This window comes from Bemisia tabaci, chromosome 3, assembly GCF_918797505.1.
Source record: "Bemisia tabaci chromosome 3, PGI_BMITA_v3".
NCBI lineage: Eukaryota > Metazoa > Arthropoda > Insecta > Hemiptera > Aleyrodidae > Bemisia > Bemisia tabaci.
The window spans coordinates 33,069,439-33,083,130 of record NC_092795.1 but is presented as its reverse complement, the minus strand read 5'-3'; the positions used below and the strand labels follow the sequence as shown (position 1 = coordinate 33,083,130).

General features: G+C 42.3%; 1 long non-coding RNA gene across 1 annotated transcript in view; it reads right to left on the bottom strand.

The window, feature by feature from the left end:
- Positions 1 to 8: 8 nt before the first annotated feature.
- LOC109043868 (uncharacterized) overlaps positions 9 to 13,692 on the bottom strand; it is a 161,711-nt gene continuing 148,027 nt past the window's right edge. Inside the window, exon 3 of the long non-coding RNA XR_002010238.2 lies at positions 9 to 55. This is a non-coding gene — a long non-coding RNA (uncharacterized lncRNA). The remainder of the gene's footprint in view (positions 56 to 13,692) is intronic.

Below are 13,692 nucleotides of genomic sequence, written 5' to 3'. Positions count from 1 at the left end.
GGCCCCGTTGCCCCAGGCACCCCCGTCGTCCCTCCGCCCCCTCCTCCACCGGACTCTGAAACAAATGAAAATCACACACATTAGTAATCATCGCGTCACGAGAAATTCCATCGGTGAACGTCCACAATGTCATCATTATAACCATGTCCTTCACTAAATCTTGTAGGGATGAGAACATTTTTTTCGAATTTTTAAAATTTACGTACACTGAAAAAAAAAAAGTACGGACTATGCAGAAAAACCTCCGTTTCGGGCTCAGAGGCAGAAAATCCCAGGTGCTGGAGCCGTAGCTTTGACTGCTCCGGATGCCACGCCCGGAATTTTCAGCCTCTGAGTCCGGAACGTAGAGGGTATGTCTATATGGATCGCATTTTGCAAAAAGGAACGACTAGCATTGCAATGATGCTAAGATTGTGCAACTTCATCCTTTGCAATTAAATTGCGGAAATCGTGAAAAACTATGAAATTTAGATGGTAATTGTTTTCTTAAATTCACAGTTTTTAGCGAGTAAAATAGAAACTATTAATGGATAATCGGTCTTTCCTCCAAGACAAAAGAAGTTGCATAATCTTAGCAACATTGCAATGCTAGTGGTTCCTTTTTGCAAAATGCAATCCATATAGCCCTTAAGTACGCCTTCCACAGCCGGAGTTTTTTTTCTGTGTAAAAGTTCTTGCGAGCCTCGAAATACGCGGCTTTCATACAATTCTAGAACTTCGAGAAATTTTATGACATTTCTGATAATTATATGGAATTTTGTTCCGCTTAGAAGAGAGAGCGTGAAGTTTCATAAAATTCCCAAATTTTCTGAGACAAGTCCTTCCTTATGGAACTTTAATACTTTAGACTGCTGCGTGGATTTCATAAAATTCTAGAAATCTACATGAAACGTTCTGAAATTTTATTTTAAATCTTTTAAAAGTTCGCAAAAATAATCAAAATTAACGTAAAAGTTCAAGAGAAATCCACGATAAATATTACCACGGTTTTGAAAGTAACAAACAACTTGAATTTCCACTTTGAAGCTCGTAAGTCTTACTTCGTCACATTTACTTACAAGCAAAGAGTAATCTCTGTTTTTACTCTTACAGTTTGTCAAGTTTTCGTAAATTTCAAAATTCCCTGACTTTTCCATCACTTTGTAGGGTTTCAGAGCGTAAAATTTCCCGACTATAACTTGTTTCCTTCCTGAATGATTTCTCATACAAATACAAACAATTTTTAACGCGAAGTTGCTTGAAATTGAAAATAACTGATTATTTCAGCCCGAGGAGAAAATTTCAAGTTCTTCCAACGAAATTCACTGACTTTTAAGCCCTGGTAAAAATTGGCAGTAGAATCTGTGTTCCAAAATACCATAGACCTACAGCCGGCTGTAAGATGTCCAATAGCTTCTATAGCCGGCTACACAATTTCTTATAGCCTTTTATAGCCGATGGCGATAAAGTGTATGCTAAACGTTACTAATTACGGATGCTAGGACTGAGTTAGACGGATGTTAGAGTGATTTTTTGGAATACTGCCCTCTTTTTGGGCCGTAGTATCTTGATTTATTTTGCGAGGAGAGCTCCGTACTTTTGATGGATGCCTGCCATTACTAATATATTAGAGCGCCTTCAGTTTCGTATGATACTGTGCAATACCTCTGGTGTGAAATAGTTGCTTCAAGCGCCGTGGCAGGCGGGCAGCCAGCGCGAAACACGCATAGGCGCCTACAAACCTAACAGGGATACTTCACGCGTTGCGCAATGCGTGAAGTATCCCTGTTAGGTTTGTAGGCGCCAGTGCGTCGCCGCTCCGCTTTGTGTTAGGCTCTAATATTTAATCTGGCGGAGTCAGCGTTATTCAACTCATGATTTTGAAATGTTTGCACATCCTGTATGGATTATTCTCATTTTAATTGATGAAAAAAAATATGTACTAAAGGAAAATAAATGTGTGTTTTGTAAATATTAAGGTGGTTCCGTATCAAACTTAATGATTTCCAAAGCATACGACTTTCTACACAATTTCTTATAGCTTTTTATAATCTATGGCGAAAAAGCAACATCCAGGCGATAAAGTGTAAAGCCCGGCGATAGGAACTATAGCCCGGCTGCATAGTTTTTTATCGCTTCGTATGGCCCGGCCGTATGATTTTCTCCGCATTTTACAGACAGCTATTTGATTTTCTGTAGCCTTCTTTAGCCGGCTATAAGAATTCCTATGGTATTTTGAAACGCAGCTCTTATCGCCAATTTTTACTAGGGAGGTTTAGGCAAACTCCCTTGTGTTTTCCAGGTTTCTGATGACCTTCAAGGAAATTTTCACCTTGTTAAACGATACATTATTCCATCATTATTATGCCTTGTTGCAACCGTATCGACTTACTTTGCAACTCTTCCTGCAGAAAATGCCACTCGGGCAAAGCTCGGCTCCGGAGTGCGACATGGATCACACCCTTACGAGGTCGCCCCAACCCCGAGTGGGCCGCGCGGCAAGAGCGGGACTTGCTCGGGCGGAATAAATCCTAGCGAGCTAATTAACCTTTCCTCAACCTTTTTTCGCGTGAACTTTAAGTCGGGCCGGGCGCCAATTTCCACGGCGCTCACCGTTTACCGGGCTTTTATCCGAGCGCATTCGAGTTCTCCTCTTCAAGTTGATCTTTTCTCCCATTCTGCCGTGCTAAGGAATAACCCCGTATAATCCTTTCGGCGTTGCCAAATTTCCTCCGAAAAAACGACGAATTTTCAGGGAAATTTGTGAATATTTCTTCTCTAATTTTTCGGAGGATTTTGTTCGGAATTTTATCTAAAAAGCCTGAAAATCTCAAGGACAAAATATTCATAACTTTTTTAAAAAATAGATATTTTCCGAGAGGAAATTTGGCAATGTTCGAATGCTCATACGGCGTTTTTCCTTAGCACGGCAGCATTCTTCCCGGCCTCGATCCCGACCCCGACGGGAGACAAAGGAGCTCCGGAAACCTTTCCAGGCGTCTCTCGCCCGTGAAAAAGTTGTGTTTTAATTAGAGGTGCTCCAACAGCAAGGAGCTGTTGAATACACCCGCCCAACGCGGTATAATGCCTTCAAATTGGAGGGAAAATTGTAATTACCGCCGTCTAGGAATTCACCTCAGTTTGGCTCAGTTCCTCACTGGTCGTCTCCGAGGGTTTTGTGCTCGTATGTCTCGTCAATGCTACAAAAATGGCTACCCGAATCGAGGAATAAAGAGGGGCGCACTTTTATGAGAATAGGTCTTGAATGCACGGTGACACATTTTCACGAATTTCAAATTTTGAGCAATTTTAGAAGTTAGGTACCTTGGATTACCTTCTATAATTCGTCCGTTTTACTTGGTTGGGAGGAGGAGGGGTCTGCGCTACCCCTCATACAAATCGTCAATGTTACAAAAATTTCGTCCTGAATCGAGGAACACGAAGTGAGAAAGACTGAAATTGATTTTAAATGAATTAAAGTGACGCATTTTCTCGAATTTTACAATTTTTGGAAGTTAAACTGGTTCAACTTTGTTTCCTTCGAGTAGTCTAAGAGGGTTTTCATGTATCATCTATTCCATTTTCGTAATCAAGGGGTTAAAGAAATATAAAGAAAAAAAAAGAAAAGAAAAATAAAAAACCATCGATGCTCCAAAACGAATCAAAAAAACGGAGAGAGTACCTCTATTTCACGAAATTCGAAAATTTTCAAAAATTTGAAATTGCGACAAAAATGACAAAAAATTAGAAAAATTCCGGACCTTTTTGCAGAATTTTCGCACTTTTTTAGTACTTCCGGACCGCCCTTAAAAAATCAGTACTATTCCCGGAATGCGAAAGGGTGTTTTATTGATGTGCCAGAATTTGTAGTTTATCGTAGTCTAATTACAACCACGGAGAGATAAAAAAATGAAAAGGGAAATACGAGAGTTTAAAGTAATGATAACTATGAAGCCATTAGCCTCGTTTCCGCTGCATCTCTCGCTCGCGGCTCGCGTCTTAAACTAGTGCGGGGATCTGTGCTGCAGGCTGCAGGCGTGATGTGAAAAATAGGAGGTGTAGTTGCAGCTGTAGGAGGATTACTGCATCTTTTAATGAGCGCACTTGTTAGGGAGCTTCTTCGCTAACTCGTCTGGATCCTTCCCGGAATTCCGCCGACTTTGCCGGGTATCGCGTGTCTAATTTACTCAAAATTAATTACACCCCCCTACCCCATCTCTTAACGACCCACAGGTATGAACGTCACTAAAAAGGTGACCTTTTAACCTGCGTTATATCGAGGTCTGTACATTTTTCAGCGCGGACAACTTATTGTTCGGTCGCCGACCGTCAGTCCGACCTCGGGGAATATGTCCCTCGTGGACATTTGTTTTTTTGGAGAGGGATTTTTGTTCAGTTAGGTCAAGAAACCTGAATAGAGATTTTATAAACAGAAGTGTTGTGCCAAATATGCTGCTATCTGAAAGAATCAGCTCAGGCTCAGTTTTGGGGAAGGGCGGGAAGTAGCTCTCCTCAAAATGAATATTCTCACAAGTTTCAAACCGACCTGGAGCAACGGCGCACAGAGGAACGAGCTAGTAGAAGAGATCGGACGTGAATTTTTCGGCTAAAATTTCAAATTTTCACGTCTATCTGGACACAAATTCAATTTCAAGGGTTGTTCCTGAAAGGCAATTTCGCGATGTGATAAATCGCATCAAATCTCTCCATAATTTCAGCTACTTGTAATTTTTTTCGAATTTTGAGATCGCACTTCTGTTGTCATGAGACTAAAGAATTCATGTACCAAATTCGACAAATAAATTCAACGTAACAAAAGCAGGGTTTTTTTAGAGGAAAAATATCGCATTCGATACTGATATCAAAACTGCATTCTAATGAGATATTTTCCCTCTGAAAAAACCCTGCCTTTAATACGTTGAATTTCTTTGTCTTTGGTACATGAATTCTTCAGTCTCATAACAACAGGAGTGCGATCTCAAAATTCGAAAAAAATGACAAAAGTAGCTGAAATTATGGAACGAATTGATTTGACGTCGCTTTGACGCTAAAAATGGCAACCGTCGAATCACCTTAACTAGGCGATGACAACATCCTTGTTCAGTTATGACATGCTTTGCGCTGAGACAATCGAAACGGTTGCTGCGCTTTTGTCTGACGATAAACCGCACAGAGCCCTTTGTGCGAATTGCTTATCAACGGAGCCACAGGGGTTGTGCCTGGCCTCTTTACCGCACGCAAATCAGTCCCTCCCTGTTCTAATTGCAAAACTCGCTCTGTCACATTGCCGCCATGCACCACCGGGATCTCTGTCATTATGAAAATTGTCCTTATGCTTTCAAATTGCTGAGTTTGTACGGAGAAACGATCTGGGTATTAGTGGCATTTTCCAACTGAAAATTGGGCTGCGAATTTTGTAATAAAGAACCATTCTTCCTGGTTTATTTTTAGAGACAACATATGTGCCATTAGTTTCTCTGTGCAGATAAGTATTCTATGGATGAGGTATTACAAAGATACTTTTCTGATTCAACCTCAATATGCACAAGTAGGGTCATATTGGCCTGAGGCTTGCTGAAAAACACGTGCCCTGCGGTGCGGCTTGTGTGAGACCGGTATGTACAATGTACATGCTAGCTTTAGATATGGATTTTTACAAATACACCGTACAAAAGAATCGACCATTAAATTAGAGAAAATAAAAACATCGAGTGTCAACTCAGCCGACGAAAGGAGAAACGAAATTTAACTTTTTTCTCGAATCTGAGCGAGACCTCATCGGCAGCATAGAGCAGAGCGCATTGCGAGTTGACTCCTCGCGCCACCGCGCCTTCAATTTTGCAGATGCGACACGGGCATCCGTCAAGCACGAATAGTTGTATCTCTGCGCCGTCATCAGTAGCGCGCGCGTTTTTCCCCTTCCTTCGTGGCAAAGAACTCCTTGCTTCTGGTTCCATATCGATGGTTAGACTGCAGAAATGAGTATTTCAGTTGGCGGCGTTGCACACTTTGAATTTCCTGCTCACATTGCGACAAAAATGACAAACAAATGAAAAAATTCCGGACTTTCTTGCGGAATTCCTCACTTTTTCAGTACTTCCGGACCGCCCTTAAACAATCAGTACTATTCCCGTACTTTCCGGAAATTCCGGACTTGTAGACACCCTGCCTGGAGACTCTTTCCGCACTTTTTCGGTACTTCCGGACCGCACTTAAACAATCAGTACTATTTCCGTACTTTCCGGAAATTCCGGACTTGTAGACACCCTGCCTGGAGACTCTTTCCGATTTTTTTCGGTACTTCCAGAGTCCAGACCGTCCTTAAAAAATCAGTACTATTTCCGAACTTTCCGGAAAGTCCGGACTTGTAGACACCCCGCCTGGAGATATCGACTCTTGAGGGTTGCCGTTCGGTAATTTCTTACTAACTTTGTTTATTGCAACCACTCACTCCAACCAATAGGATCGCTCGATTTCTTCTTTGTCTTCTTAGTCCCTTAACTGCCCGCAGGGATGACGAGTGCGAGCGTTGGAATTCCACGGCGATCCCTTCGACACGGCAACGCGGAGCGGCCGCCCTGATCGCGTGAGCTGCGCCATTCCAATAAAAGTGAGCGCAATTATGATATGTATTTTATTTCCGGGAAATTAATTAAAAAGATAGACAAAAAAAACGAAATTAAAAAACTCGGCTTTTCCCCCGATGACGTTCTTCGGAGCGTCCTATTGTTTCGCCGGCCCCCTCCGCTCCCGCTTTGGGACCATAAACTCCCCTTTGTCCCGTAACTTAGCGCCTTCTCCCCGGTTTTTTTTTTCATTTTCTTCCCCCGTCTTTTTTAATCTTCTTTGTCCGGTCCCGGTCCCGATTCGCCGCCGCCGCCGCCCCCGCGCGGATGTTTAATTATTGTTCAAAAATTAATTAAAACTTTCGTATGGAACTTTAGTTAGGGCCTTTGTAAATAAAATTGAAACGTTAAAATTGCTTTCGCGGCGGCTAGACGTCATTTTCGCGGGCGCTACGGCCCGCGGCGACTTGGCGTTGGACGGTGAGCGTTCATCGGTGTAAATTGCATCGGTCAGTCAAGACCGGCGGTTTCCGCAATGAACACTTCCGGTTCTGACGTCACCGTGGGGATTCTCTGTTTTATCGATGGGCCACTGGAAAGGGCAGAGGAAAGTTTCAACTTTCTTTAATCTTAAAACGTGATTCATCATCAAAATTATATGCAGAACACGTTAAACATACGAAAAACACCCAAAATCAACATAAAAGATGAAGATTAGGGTTTAATCTCCGAACCTTTAGACTTTTCCCTACGATTTTTGTCCCTCTTCTGATATATCCTAGTTATAAACTTGTCACAGTGAATCCAGCTCTACTTGGGATCAATTGACGGTATAGATAATGCATAGAATCAAAACTCACATCTGGGTATCGATACTGTCGATACTACGCGATGGAAACGTTTTGCGCATTGGTTTACGGCGATGCTTGGCGCCTCTACTCGACCTGAAAATTGATGGATGGCGGGGCGAATCGAAACTAGATATGTCGTTGGCTAGAATTGTTGAGACATTCAGGGGATAGGGACGTGTTTGATTTAAAGCGCATTCGAGCTTCTCTTTGCTGTTATCAAAAGGTATCGATACCTCAGGGTCGGTATCGATACTTTCTCAAGTACAGAAATGCCTAAAACGAGGAAAATCCTGTTGTTCAAACTAGAAATTCCTGTCGCGGTATAATTAACAAGAACGGAGCTGTTGCATGTTTGAGGAATTTGCAATTTGACTACTGATTCTTACGTAAAAGTTCGCGAGAAACACGATGGTGCCACTGGTTTTCTCTGAAAACAACTCCCAAGCTCAGAAAAAGCTCTCAAAGTTGAGGCTGTAATAGAAGGGATATCCAACGCTATCCTGAGAGTCCACCTCTACATCAAGACAAACTCTCCATGCCAAGATAGGGAGCAAATACATTGACAGGGCTGCCACTTTATTTAGGGACTCTAAAACTGAAAACATGGCATCCCTGCTAATGTATATTTGCTCCCTGTCTTTGCATGGAAAGTTGGTCTTGATGTGGAGGTGGACTTTCAGGATAGCGTGGGATATCCCCTCCATTTTGGTCTCAACTTAAAGCTTTTTTTGAGCTCGGGAGTTGATTTCAGAGAAAACCAGTGGCACCATCGTGTTTCTCGCGAACTTCTACAAGCAATTGTCAAATCGCAAATTTCTCACACATGCAACATCTCCATTCCTGTTGATCCGACAGAAGAGTTTCCTCAGCGAGTTTTTCCGAATCACACGATTCCATGTCCGTAAACTCGGCCGATTTTCGTTTGATCTGTCAACCGTGGGAGCGGGGTGGGGTGAGGGGGTTGCCTCGGTGGGCAATTGATTGCCGAATCGTAATTCGTCGGACGGCGGTGTCGATGCAGGAGCCCGGATAATTGCCAGGGCGCCCCTTTCGTCCTTCCTTGCTCCGACGACCGGAGACCGCCGGCGACCTTTCCACTTGCCAGTCATCACTTTTAAACCTTCCGTGGCATTTAAGGGCTCTCCGGCGCCCCTCCTGAGATCCCGGCCACCCCCGCTCGCTCTAGCGTTCAACGTCGTTGCTGCAGACGATATCGGTGGTACGTCACAGATGTACATCGATTTCTTCTCATTTGCACTGGAAAAAAAGTCGCTTGGATCTAGAGTCCAAACTCTCAAAACATTGTCAAGAAAAATGCTCTGACAGTGAAATCAGGATATTTGGCGTTAAATCAAGGGAACCCAGCCTCATTAATTTAAAGCGAGATTTCCTTTTGATTCAAGCAAAGAATCCGATTGAATCAAAAGTAATTTTTTATTGTCATTGTTTTCAAGAATCTGGGACTCTAGATCTAAGCGACTTTTTTCCAGTGTGAGGTATTACAGGGCTCATAATGATTTTTATAAATTATTGAGGACTTTCAAGGATCTCTGACAAGTAAAATCAAGGATATTTGAAGGACTTCCGAATTGTTTTCGAACTTTGCTTACAAATTTTTCCTCCCACGATATTGTTATTCTCTGCTGCCAATGTATGACTTACAGACAACGAAATTTGAATGTTGAAAGTCTCCGAAGCACAAGGAAAAGAGGATCTATTTTCAAGCGGTCATGGACGAGGTAAACTAGATGAAGAACAAATCAATTGCTCTCGAGTACCTCTAGGACAGTATCCCACAGTTAAAGTGTATTTGAGGATCGAAGAATTCAGAAAAAATTTCACATGTCCTCGAGAACTTTCCAAGCTGTCCATTTTATAATTCCCCTAATCAAAATTGTGTTTTCCGGATTTTCCCAGTCCAAGGCAGCATGAAAGTAGTATCTGCAGTCCTCCATAATTTTGCCGGTTTTGTTTTTTTGGAGGCGAGACGGACAAGTCACGTATTTTTAAGGCAGAAATTTGGCAAGGGTGGTCGGGCGGAAAAGAAAATGGACTAGATTTTCGAGAGATTTCTAGATTTGTCGTGCCTCTATTACGCGTACCTATGATTAATTACTCTCCCTCGGAAACACGTTTTTAATATGTTTCAAGTGTTTCCCCTGCTTTTCACTCTCGCGTCTCACCCCCAACCCCCCAAAGAGCTCAGGTTGTCAACGCGAGTGAAATAATTAAAGTGTTTGTCTCGAGAGGTCGCCATTTTTCCCTGCTCAACCCTCCCCCCCCCCCCACCACCCTCCTCCCAGGTTTTTCATCTAGAGAGCGATCTGGCGATAAAGAGCTAGCTCGAGGAGAATGAAATGACAACACGCCCAAATTAAAAGTTTCATTGATAGCCCTGGCAAATGTATCAAACGTGTAATTTTAGATTGATGACATAAAAAGAGTGTGTCACAGATCATACAAAAAAGGATCGATTATAAGATTCGGCAACATCCTCATCGATGAGGTAATCGATTAAGTTCTCGGTGAAGTCGCTGATGTACAGACATCGAAGGAGATAACTATTCGAGCGCGGGTGTTGGTGATATAGCCGGCAGCCGAAATCGAAGGCGCATTACAAAACGCAAGAAAACGCGTTTTTGTGTTGAGGATAGGATAATATGCAAGACGATTTATGAAATAGGTAACTATTCGAGTAAGGATGTTGGTTGTATTGCCAAAAATTACCCGACCATGGTTGACATTCCTCGATTTTGGCCGGTTATTACCGGCGATTGCAACCCTAACGACTGGCATGACGTGATCTAGTGATCCTGCAATCATCTCGGGTACGCGAAAAGCAGGCGCAGGGTGGCAACCTCACGAGGATAAAGGTGGGCGATGGCGGGATGGGGTGAGGGGGGGGGGGGGGAAGAGTCCCAAAGGCGTGAACATGAGCTTGACGCGCGCATGTGTGTACGGAAATAAATTAAATTTGATGATTAAGAATTTAAAAAAAGGGAGAAAAAAAGTGGGAACGGCAAAGGCACGGAACCGGGGGCAGGGGGCGGGAGGGGACAAAACGTCGGCTGCTTCTCCCGGTTAATTAAAGTGGGAATATCTTATTAGGCCCCCTTTCCCACTCCCGACAACTCTCGTCTGTTGATGCCAGAGTGCCGGCTGAAATTCAGTCTCTTATCTCAAAAAGTGGTTCATTCGGAAATTGAACATTCTTACGAAGTGAAAAAGGGGGAAAATGTGTCGAAGATCGTTACGGGGATTGATTCAGGACTTCAAGAGTCTTACAATCTAAATACCTAATTACTTAAAAAAGGAAATCTTAAAAAAATAGGGAAAACAAGGGGAAAGTAAATTTTGTTCAAGTAGGTACACGAATAGTATAAGGAGACCCTTTTTCGAATTTTTCCGTGAAAATGTCACCTTGTTTTCATATGAGTTTCTATTACAGTAAATTTTGCTAACCTTTAACTGAAGTTATTCTGGAATTTGCATGTTGCATACTCGCACTGTTATTTTGTATTCAAATCATTAATACGCTGGTAATTGTCAGAGTTTCTTCAACTTTGGTGCTCACGTTTTTTTTATATTATTTTACTCAATTTTAATTTAAAGTTTATCAAAATCGCAACAGTCTTTTTTTTATTTTTTACTTTTTTTTTAATTTTTTTATTGTTCTTCAACGTTTGACTGCTAGTGATGATTGGTATCTGAATGGACCACTGGACAAGGTGCAAATTTCAGCATTCTGATACATGTTTCCTCATAAACATTTCACGAAAAACACGATTCGTGCACCGAAAATTAATGAAATCAACTCCCAACTGAGATATTCAACGTATATTTTGACGCGTGAATTCAAACCTCCCGCTCACGAAAAAATAAAAGTTTACGTGAGTCAAATCGCGCACTAAACGTTACCGTAACAGTCTTCCCGGTATGTAAAAATGACAACATCATTCTCGATGCTTTTGCTCAGCTGTTGTAAGTTACACTCATGAACAACACAAGGAACATTGCTCGATTAAGAAGCCTGGAAAACCCGTTGAAATGCGTATTTTGATTCAAGGAGATATTGTTTTTCAAGTGAGCGCGGAATTCAAAATTTCCGTATCAAACATGAACTCAAAATATTGATATCCAAGTAATTTTCGCTATGCGAATCGTGTTTTTCGTGAAATTTTAGTTAAGAAACAATGAAACATACATCAGAATGCTTAAATTCGTACTTTGTCCGACGTCCTTGGTCCATTAAGTGGTCTAATGTGTCCCGTGTCGCCGCACTGGAAAAAAAACACATTGGATCTAGAGTCCAGACTCTTCAAAGCATCGACAAGAAAAAGTACTCTTGATTCAATCAGAATCTAGCTTAAATCAAGAACCAAGCCTCTTAATTTGAGCAGATTTTGTTTTGATTCAAGCAAAAATTCAATTGAATCAAGAGTATTTTTTCTTGTCAATGTTTTCAAGAGTCTGGACTCTAGATACAATGTGTTTTTTTTTTTCACAGTGCGTCGGAAAACATAAAACATCTCCTGTTCGTTTCGATTTCGCAATGCGGAATTCGCATTTCTCTCGAACTTGGCATCGAAGGGACGTTATCCTCTTTGTTTAATTGGACTTCCCTCCGCACGGTGGGCGGGCGCAGAAGGAGCGAAGGATGAAGTAGATTTTCAACAGATCTCAAAAGTCACCATTTTGAAGTTAATTAGGCATACTAACGAACTCAATGTAGACCTCCGACGCAACCATAGGTGTACCTAGGTCATTTTGCTAGAAAGGCTGGTCCCGTACCACCGGGGGACCAGTCCGGGGAGGGGATAGAATACCCTTTCGTTCAGAAGAGGGTCCGGGGGACCTCTCTCAGAAAATTTTTGAAATTTTGAATCTATTTTGACGCATTTTGAGGCCTCCATGATGACCATTTTAGAAAATACTACGTGAATGGGCACAGTGTTATCAATTTAGACTCTCCGTTAAGAGAGATAATCATACTCGATGAAAAGTCTTTTCCACCATCCAGAATTTCGGGGGAGGGGGGCAGGTGATACCATTATCAATTCTAGGGGGGCAGCCCCCCCCCCCCTTCAGCCGCGCTTGCAGAAAGTACCTTCATGAAGAAGAGGTAGGGAGAGAGAAAGGGAGTATTGTCACTGGGTCCATGGAGACCCTTGGAAACCAATATAGGTTGATGAAGGGTTTGTTGCCTACTAATGATGGTTTTCACCCTCTCCGCTTGTTGCCAACCTTGCCATGGCAGAGGTTTGTATTGGAAAGATGTTAACATGAACCCGTACTGTGGCAAGGCATGCGATGAGGCAGCAGGCAATAATCGTCGAAAGATGGCAACAAAACTCTTTGATTTTTTCTAGGCTCGGAGGGTCTTCGCAGGGTTTTCTATTTATCATACCTCTCTTTGTAGAGGTGCCATAACGTGAATCGGACTTTGAGAGAAACGACAATATGTCACATTTTTTACGACTCTCTTTACCACCGTCTACATCCTATATAACTAGAGGAGGAGGGGGGGGGGGGGCGGTCTACATGAGCGAAATGGAAAAGTCTGGGGTCGTCATCATTATGTCTTTTCATTCAAAAATAGGGTACGTATGGGTCAATAGCGACAAGATGTGGGAAGTCTGATTCGTGCGTTTTTCGTCAGAATTTCGCACAGAAAACGATACATACGATGTAATATCAACCCCTACCCAGTTAGACCGACAATACTTTAACAATTTTTTTAAAATATTAAATTAATATGTCCACAAAATATATATTAATAAAACCTTATAAGAATATTTCATAAATATTTTTTGTCAATATTTTAAAAATATTTTCAAAACATTGTTGTCTAACTGGGGAAAAACAGCGGGTCATACGTCGCATCAAAGTTTTTGAAGCTGGCGGGAAAATCCCCTAATACGATAGCTGTGTACTCTTAAATTTCAGACGAAAAAATCCAACTTTCTAAAACCTGTTAGCATCTCTCCCCGATTTTCCCTTCGACTCTTCCAAATATTGGCCCAATACTGCCTGAATATTTTATCTCAACTCGAGTAGAGCGATAACGGCCTCACTTCGACAACGTCGGGCGAAAAGTGAGCGGGGGAAGAGGGGTGGAGGGCGGGGCGAAGGCGCAATCATTATTAAAGGAAATTACTTTTTTCTTTACTTAATTCTTTTCTCTCTTTCCTTTTTTTAATTTAAGTTTACACCTCTCAGGCTCCCCTCGCGGTGGTGGCGAGGTGAGGGGCGCGGTGGGGTGGGGGGAGGGGGGCGGCGAGCCATCATATTTTGTT